Below are 9,739 nucleotides of genomic sequence, written 5' to 3'. Positions count from 1 at the left end.
CAGGCCGACCAACCCTTGCCACGGCTGCGCGTGGAGGAACGCGCCCCCGGCACTGGGACCTGGGCGCTGGGACCGGTGCTTCTCGGCGTGCGACATCCTTAGCTTCTCGCTGTGCGTTTCCTGTCTCCCAGCGGGCTTCCTTCCCTGGGGACAGTGCTGACCTAGCCAAAGTGGTAGCCAGCGGGGTGTCTGGAGCGATTAATTCTATGCTGCTCTTACTGACACTTGTGCTTAGGTGTGGATGAGGCGCAGGCGAGAAGGTACCTGCAACCAAATTCTAAGTCCATTCGTCGCTCCCCGCCTTCCTCTCCCCCACATTCCCGCCACCCCCACCACCCCCCCGTGCCCGGCCAACCTCAGGCAGCCTGTACTGGGCATCATGTTCCTATATGGGGAGGGTTGGTCCCTGAAAACCTCAAGCTCCCCGTGGCGAAGGAGCCACTCGGGCCGCCCCTTCCCTCGCGGGATGAAAGGCTACCTTCTGTTCCATTTGGTTCTTCCGCACTCGGACCAGATGTGACCCAGCTGTGCGCCCTCCCAGCCCCGCCTCCCCGGCACACGGCCCCCTTCCCACGGGCGGGGGCCTTGCTTGCGCCCAGCACGAGCGGGGGCGGCAGGAATGCGCGCCTGATGGTAGGGTGAGAGGCTGCGGGTCCGGAAATGGCCAGGGGTCCCCGGAGTGGGAGCAGGGTCCAAGCCCGAGCCTGCCGCATCTTCCGGGAGCGCAGCTGGAGGCGGCTCTCCGCCTGGCTGCCCCTGGCTTTGCTTGGCTTCAGTCTCCGAGTGCCCCTCCAAAGGAGCCCACCCTGCCATCACGGATACACCGCTGTCCCTTCTGTCGCGGACTCCCTGGCACTTATAATTAAGACTGGAGTGGCACTTTCAGTTATTCATATACTACACTCTCTTAATGTCCCTCTCTAAGAATGGTAAAATAAGGCAGCAGGCTGGATCCCAGGCTGGAGCAGGTAAAGACTTACTGAAGGGGCTGGCCAGATGGCTCAGTGGGTAAAGGCAACGGCCGCCTAGGCTGCGAGTTTGAGCTTCATTCCCAGGACCCACACGGTCAGAAAGAATCAACAGTATGTTGGCCTCTGACCTCCACACGTGCAGCTCGGCCTGAGCAACACACACACACACACACACACACACACACACACACACACACACCTTTTCCTTTAAAAACAAAACAAAACCAAAAAACTTTCTGAAGACAGGCATGGTAGCCCAAGGAGCAGGCAGGAGGATCGCTGGGCGTTTAACGGCAGCCTGAGTCACATAATGAGTCTCAGGCCTCTGTTAGTGTGGGAAAGGGCCGGAGAAGTAGCTCAGCCAGCACAGACGCTAGAGTGCTTGCCTGGGGTGCCCGAGGCCTTGGTTCCATCCCAGCGCCAAAGGAAAGCTGGTGTGGTAGCCCATGCCCGTAAGACCAGCACTTAGTAGGGTCAGAGGTTGAGACTGTTCTCGGCTAGCAGTGAGTCTGAGTCCAGCCTGAGCTACATGAGGCCCTGTTTCAGAAAGAAGATGAAATGAATTGACGTTGACTTGATGTGTAGCCAGGCTCCTTCACCCCTCGCCCTGCCCAGGAGTGGATCTGTGGTCCATTTGCTCCCAGAGCCCTGCGGGACAACGCTGGCCCTCTGTGGTGGGAGGGAGGGAGGTAGAGTGGTTCCCAGGCCTCTTCCTGACCCCCTCCCCCAGGTAATTAGGAGACATCACCTCTGGTAGGCAGATGCCTGAGCAGATGGTGCTGGCTGCTCCGAGTAACAAGTCTCCCATGGCGTCACCTCCTGCCATAAACCCCTTCTTCCCCCTCCCCGCCCCCCCACCTGCCAGAGCCCGGTCTCTGGAGGACAAGGAAAAAGTCCTACCTGGTATTTGGTGGACTGCCCTCCATAGACGCACGCCGGTTCCAGCCTCAGCCTCGGGCCTCATTCTTTCCCACCGCCAACTATCTGCCATCCAAATATCTGAGGGCTGAGGCTCTTCCCTGAGGCCTCCTCCTGGACCACTTGACAGCCCCCATGCTATTTCCCTTGTCTACCTAGTACCTGCTCTGATCTCTCCCCCCCCCCTCTCTCTCTCTCTATTTCTCTGTCTCTGTCTCTCTCTCTCTCTCTCTCTCTCTCTCTCTCTCGTCCACGGTGTCCGAATGCCCTGTGGCAATCCTAGGCCCCTTTCCCCCCCCATTTCCCAGCAGTTCAAGCCTGCTAGCTCCCCAACTTGCCGCATGGCTTCAATGTAAACCAAAGGCAGGGTTTTTAGTGGGCACTCATCAAGTCTGCAAGGGCAGGAGAGGAACAGAATAACCACGCCTGCCCCCAACACCACCCTGGCCAGGTCTTGGCTGGAGGTCAGTCTCTGTGCACCTCCATTCCAGGCCTGGGGCTCCCTCAGGCCTCTAAGTACCCATCCCATTCTTCCCAGTCACGCGGCTTTGTTGTACTGGGAAGAGTGAGGAGCATGCCACCGGAAAGAGAGTGGGCTGACGCTCAGGGAGAGGCTGGGCAGCGTGCAGCAGAGCAGCCGTGCCAGGGAGACCCAGTCAGCCGTGCGCACAGAGCTGGACTGCAGGGGAGCGAGGAGCCCAGCTCTGCCTGTGGCTGCTGATCTGAGAATGGCAGGTCAAAGCCTTACAGCATTCTTGTGGGGGCTGCAGGCTCTGGCAAGAGTGATTCAGTTTCTTTGCTGTCAGGAGAATGGAATTTCGTGGTTACTCCTTGAGGTCTCCAGAGGGAGACATGACTGTCCAGTTTCCCCTCTGCTTCCTCAGCCCAGCTCTAGCTTGGGGCACTCCCTTCCCTAGACCTGAACACTCCCTTCATGGACACACTGGGCAGGCTTAGAGGGTGGGGCACTCATCCCAGGACAGGAAATGAGGGGCTGGAGAGAGAGACCAGGGTAATCAGGAAGTCCCTGGGGTCCTCAGAAACAGTTCTGGGAGGAAGGTCCTAGGGCCAAGGCCCAGACAGGGTAGTGAACCGGCTAAACTGTGCCAAGCCTCCAGCCCCTCACTGAGGGATTCTAGGGAGGGGCTCCACCACTGAGCCACACCCCAGCCCCTCACTGGGGGATTCTAGACAGGTGCTCTACCACTGAGCCACACCCCAGCCCCTCACTGGGGGATTCTAGGCAGGGGCTCTACCACTGAGCCACACCCAGCCCCTCACACCCCAGCCCCTCACTGGGGGATTCTAGGCAGGTACTCTACCACTGAGCCACACCCCAGCCCCTCACACCCTAGCCCCTCACTGGGGAATTCTAGGCAGGTGCTCTATCACTGAGCCACACCCCAGCCCCTCACACCCTAGCCCCTCACTGGGGAATTCTAGGCAGGTGGTCTACCACTGAGCTACACCCCAGCCCCTCAGTGAGGGATTCTAGGCAGGTACTTAACCACTGAGCCACACCCCAGCCCCTCACTGAGGGATTCTAGACAGGGGCTCTACCACTGAGCCACACCCCAGCCCCTCACTGGGGGATTCTAGACAGGTGCTCTACCACTGAGCCACACCCCAGCCCCTCACTGGGGGATTCTAGACAGGTGCTCTACCACTGAGCCACACCCCAGCCCCTCACTGGGGGATTCTAGGCAGGGGCTCCACCACTGAGCCACACCCCAGCCCCTCACTGGGGGATTCTAGACAGGTGCTCTACCACTGAGCCACACCCCAGCCCCTCACTGGGGGATTCTAGACAGGTGCTCTACCACTGAGCCACACCCCAACCCCTCACTGGGGGATTCTAGGCAGGGGCTCTACCACTGAGCCACACCCAGCCCCTCACACCCCAGCCCCTCACTGGGGGATTCTAGGCAGGTACTCTACCACTGAGCCACACCCCAGCCCCTCACACCCTAGCCCCTCACTGGGGAATTCTAGGCAGGTGCTCTATCACTGAGCCACACCCCAGCCCCTCACACCCTAGCCCCTCACTGGGGAATTCTAGGCAGGTGGTCTACCACTGAGCTACACCCCAGCCCCTCAGTGAGGGATTCTAGGCAGGTACTTAACCACTGAGCCACACCCCAGCCCCTCACTGAGGGATTCTAGACAGGGGCTCTACCACTGAGCCACACCCCAGCCCCTCACTGGGAGATTCTAGGCAGGGGCTTTATCACTGGGCAACATCTCTAGCTTTCTTTTTACTCTACTTTTTTTTTTTTTTAATGACAAAATTTATTTTGAGGCTGTGAGTTCTTGGGCTTCGGCTTCATTCCTTTTCCTTACAGTCCTGGGACTTTGCTGACCTTGGAGCTAGAGAGCAGGTTAGTGGGCCACAGGGGACATCAAAGGGAGAGCATCAGGCTGGGCACAGTGGCACACACCTTTAATCCCAGGACTCACTTGAGAAGCAGAGGCAGGTGGATCTCTGTGAGTTCTAGGCCAGCCTGATCTACAAAGTTAGTCCAGAACAGCCAAGGCTACAAAGAGAACCCTGTCTCAAAACAAAAAAGCAAACAAAACAAAATGAAAAAGGAGACCATCTGGATTCTATCTGACCATTATATTACCACCTGCATTCCAGAGAAACTCTTCATTCGCTGTCATGCCAGAAGGCACACCGAGAACCTCACAGTTGTCTTTCTGACCCTATAGGATACCTGTCCCCTTGGTCCCTTACTCTCCATGTCAACTTTCCCCCCTCTAATACGGACTTGATGCACAGTCTTTCTTCTCACACTCTTTGAGCAGGATTTGAATGCTGTGTGTTTGATGCTCCCTAGTAAGATACGTGAGGCACAGCTTTCATTTCAAGTGGCCAAAATTAACTTCCTTATTTACTGCCAACATGGACATAGTTGGGTCCTCAGGCTTGTGGGTGGCAGAGCAGGCAAGAGGACCAGCCTGGCCCTTGGACTCAAGGCATAGCTTTTGCATGCTGAAGCTGTCAGCATCGTATCCTGAGTCCTGTCAGTTGCTGGCTGCTAGATGCCCGGGTAGCTGTCTAGGTCTGGTCAAAACGGCTGAGGAATAGAGCCATGCCCTCCCCTCCCCAGCCAGTGACAGCAGTTTTCCCGTAGGCTGAGACAGCGGTCTCCAGTTGAAGTCAGACTCACCAAGTCCTCAGGACACAGCCAGGGTCTTCCCTTGCCCCACTAGTCTCTTTGACCTGGTTTGGAAGCGGCTATCTGCCTACCTCTCTCCCCCTGGTGTCTTGAGGCCCCCACAGTAGCCTGCTTTCCCATGCATGGTCCTGGGAAGATCTATGGAGACTGAATAAGTGAACCATTAACTCTGCAGGAAGCCATCCGAGGCAGCCTGCACCCATCACTGCTTGGAATTGGCAGTCTGGGAACCAACCTCCCTTAGGAGGGCAGCAGAGCTTAGAGAGGCTGGGCATGGTGGTGCTTGCCTGTGATCGCAGCACTCAAAAGGCAGGAGGATCAAGAGTACAAGGCCAGCCTGAGCTACATGAAATCCTGTTTCAAAAACAAAACAAACAAAAAAATTAGGGGGCAGAGGAGACAGCTAGCTCAGTTGGTAAAGTGTTTTCTGTGCAAAAATAAGGACCTGAGTTCAATCCCCAGCACCACTGTAAAAAGCCAGGCATAACGATGTGTGCTTACAATCATAGCACTGGAGATCTAAACACAAGCAGCTTCCTGGAGCTCCTCACCAGCTGACTCAGGCCAGTGAGAGACCCTGTCTCAAAAGAAAACAAAAACAAAGTGGAAAAGGCCGAGACCTCTGGTCTCTACCGGTGCATGGATCACACATGGACGAGGGGAAGGCAATGTCCCTGAAGCCACAGCGAGGTGACACGTGAGGTAGGGCTGGGGGTTTCATGTGGTCTTGTTCACATACACCAGAGATGGGGCTCAGTTGAGGTGGCCCCGGGGAGGCACAGCACGAAAGGTTCTGTCCCTCCTGGTAGAGGGGGAGGATAAGGTTGGCTAGGATCTCAGCACAGCCAGCTCCAGCAGCGGGGAGACACGGAGGGCCAGGCATAGGCGTGAGGAGCACAGGGTGGGCACTATCCGGGAACAGGTCAGACAGACTCCAGCTGCAAGAAAGAGCCGTCCATCCAGACCCACCCACCTGCCCGCTCCGCCCAGCCTCCCTCATCCCTGCCCACACTCTGTTTTCCTGGGCCAGCTCCCGGCTCGCTGAGGGCTTCACTCCACTCTGTAATAGGGATGTGGCTGGCACCTTCTGCCCTGGGGCTTTACAGGCACAATTCAGTGGACCCAGTTGCTTGATTGACCCTTGACCCCTGTGTGGGTTCCGTTGACCATTGGCTGGACAAGGCTTCAGAGGACACTCTGGTTCGGGAATGCTGATAAGCCCCAAATGGTGCCCCTTTCCCAATTCTTGTCACCCTGCATCTTGGTACTCACCATGCAAACAAGCATAGCCTGACAATCCTTCCTGAAGGCAGAGTACCAATTCACTCCTTGCCCAGGTCTGGCACCAAGTAGGGACCAATGAGCATGCTGCATGGAGGGTAGAGGATGGACAGACAAACGGTAGGTGGATGAAGGGGTGGTTAGATGGGTGGGGGGACAGGTGGGTGTGTGAATGGATGAATGGCAGTCAGGTGAATGTGAGAACAGGTTAGAGGAGTGGGTAAGAGAATGGGAGGATGGATGGATGGGATGGGAGGATGGATGGATGGGATGGAAGGATGGATGGATGGGATGGGAGGATGGATGGGACAGGAGGATGGATGGATGGGACAAGAGGATGGATGGATGGGATGGGAGGGTAGATGAATGGATAGGGAGATAAATGCACGGGTGGGCAGTCTGCTGGATGGGAAGATGGGTAAACAGAGTGGGTAGAATGGGTGGAAAGATGGAGAGACAGAGTTGAAGTCAGATGGATCGATGGATGCGTGGATGGATAAACAGACACCAGTGAGAGACCTGTGGAGACCCATGGAGGTGGCATGGAGGTGGTGGCTGTCAGATGAGAGCAGAAACCGTCGAGGCTCAGCCCAGTCCTAGAGCAGAGCCTGGTGTCTGTTCTATGAGTGACAAACACATGGCGGATGGACAGGTGGGAGAGCAGACATGCATACATGCTGTGGTTTGAGTCATTCTGTCGCTTCTGTCCTCCAAACCATGGGTCTTAGGAATAAGAAGGCGTGGCTAAACTGCTAACCTCTGAGCTGGCCCAGGGCACAGACCGCAAGGAGGCACATGGGGTCAGCGCACAGGGAACAGTACCATAGCTATCACACAGGCTTCTCAGGGTCTCCCTGAAACCCAGGGGTTGAGAGAGAAAAGGGGGGCATCCCAGGGCTCCACAACAGGGCGAGAACCCCTCTGCCTGGGAGCCACACTATCCCTGCCTGAGCTGGTGCTTGAGCTCTCATGACCATATGAGGGCAGCTGGGTGGGAAGGGTGGGAGGGCCGGCTTAATGTGATTTGCAATGCCCAGTGGCAGAATTCAAGCACCATCCAGACCCACTTCCTGACATCCTGCAGAGGCCGGATACCCTCCAGGGAGACGCCAGAGCCACCGCAACCCAGCCAGCCTTTGTTTCTTCAAGAAAGGCCAGCTTGTGCCGCTGCCGTGGGTAGGCAGGGGTGAGCCCAGTGGTGCTGGAGCCTGCTGGTTGTGACCCAGTGCCCAGTCAGCGGAAAGGGAGCTCAGAACGCGGGAGGAGGCTGTGGGCTGGGTGGTGAAAGCAGAGATCAAAGTCTCATCTCAGATGGGATGCTGCTTACTGAGGGATGGAGTCTCTCACTGACAGCTCTCCTTTGGTAATGTGCTCTGATGCTTTCCCTTCTCCTTTATTTTATTTTATTTATATATTATTTAGTAGTACTAGGAGTTGAATTTAGTGTCTCAATATACGGAGCCAGGTATGCTGCCACTGAGCCACACCTCAGCCCCTTACTGGGGGATTCTAGGCAGGAGCTCTACCACTGAGCCACACCTCAGCCCCTCACTGGGGGATTCTAGGCAGGTGCTCTACCACTGAGCCACACCTCAGCCCCTCACTGGAGGATTCTAGGCAGGGGCTCTACCACTGAGCCACACCCCAGCCCCTCACTGGGGGATTCTAGGCAGGGGCTCTACCACTGAGCCACACCCAGCCCCTCACTGGGGGAATTCTAGATAGGGGCTCTACCACTGAGCCACACCCAGCCCCTCACTGGGGAATTCTAGGCAGGGGCTCTACCACTGAGCCACACCTCAGCCCCTCACTGGGGGATTCTAGGCAGGGGCTCTACCACTGAGCCACACCCAGCCCCTCACTGGGGGAATTCTAGATAGGGGCTCTACCACTGAGCCACACCCAGCCCCTCACTGGGGGATTCTAGGCAGGGGCTCTACCACTGAGCCACACCTCAGCCCCTCACTGGGGGATTCTAGGCAGGTGCTCTACCACTGAGCCACACCTCAGCCCCTCACTGGAGGATTCTAGGCAGGGGCTCTACCACTGAGCCACACCTCAGCCCCTCACTGGGGGATTCTAGGCAGGGGCTCTACCACTGAGCCACACCCAGCCCCTCACTGGGGGAATTCTAGATAGGGGCTCTACCACTGAGCCACACCCAGCCCCTCACTGGGGTATTCTAGGCAGGGGCTCTACCACTGAGCCACACTCCATCCCCTCACTGGGGGGTTCTAGGCAGGGGCTCTACCACTGAGCCATGCCTCAGCCCCTCACTGGGGGATTCTAGGCAGCATCCTTCAGTTCGGCATGGTGGAGCACACCTTTGATCCCAGCACTCAGGAGGCAGAGACAGGAGGATCTCTGTGAGTTCTAGGCCAGCCTGGTCTACAGAAGGAGTTCCAGAACAGCCAGCACTGTCATACAGTGAAACCCTGTCACAAAAAACCTAAACAAACAAACAAAAACAAAAAACCCCCAAAATAACCAACTCCTTAGCTCCTATTAACTCACATAACATCAGGTCTCCAGATGTACCTACCCCAGGTTAGCCTAAAACTTGAAGCAATCTTTTCATCCCTGCTCCCAAGTGCTGGGTTAGTTTCATCACAGGTATGAACACTATTCTTGGCTTAGCATGGAGGACTGGAAAAAATTGCTCTATTATCCCTCTCTACCCGAGTACATTGTGTGTGCACATACATTATAGTACGTATGTGGAGGTCAGAGAGAAACTTGCAGGAGGCAGTTCTTTCCTCCCACCAGGGGTTGGTCCCAGGGGTCAAAGCCAGGTCATCGTCAAGCATGGCCTCAAGCTCCTTAAGCCACTGAGTCATTTTGTTGACCCAGCATGGGGACTAGACACTTTGGGCAGGTGGGGGTCCTGCCGTGCCTGCAGAGGCTGTATGCTTAGCCGTGGGTGAGGGTAGTCCCCAGTGAGAGAGAAAACGGGGGTGAACTGGAGCCTGGAGTTCAGGCTCAGGATACCACCTGACAGAGAGTAGGGAGCCACAGCAGGTCTGCGGGCCTATTGGAAGTGCAGCAAACCACACAGATGAAGAAATGATTTCAAGTCCCACCGTGGCCAGTGTGTGTCCACCCTGAGCTTCTGTGTCTGTGTGTCCCTGAAGCCTTAGGAGGGGGAAAGCTATGAGGGGCCTGGAGACTGCCTGGGCCAGCTTTTGTTTTCTTTCCTCAATTCCTTAGGAGGCTTTAGTTAATGTTAGCTTTTAGGTTTGCAGGGGATGCAGGTACATAGGAGTAGGCATTGCCAAGTAGCTCAGGGTTCACCAAAGGGGGAGACAGGACAGGAGGTTCCAGAGCTGCAGAGACCAGCCGAGGCTAGCACTGAGGGAAACGAGCTTCTGAAGCCCTTTTCTCTGTAGCCAG

Source organism: Meriones unguiculatus, chromosome 15 (assembly GCF_030254825.1).
Source record: "Meriones unguiculatus strain TT.TT164.6M chromosome 15, Bangor_MerUng_6.1, whole genome shotgun sequence".
NCBI lineage: Eukaryota > Metazoa > Chordata > Mammalia > Rodentia > Muridae > Meriones > Meriones unguiculatus.
Note: the sequence above shows the minus strand (reverse complement) of the source record.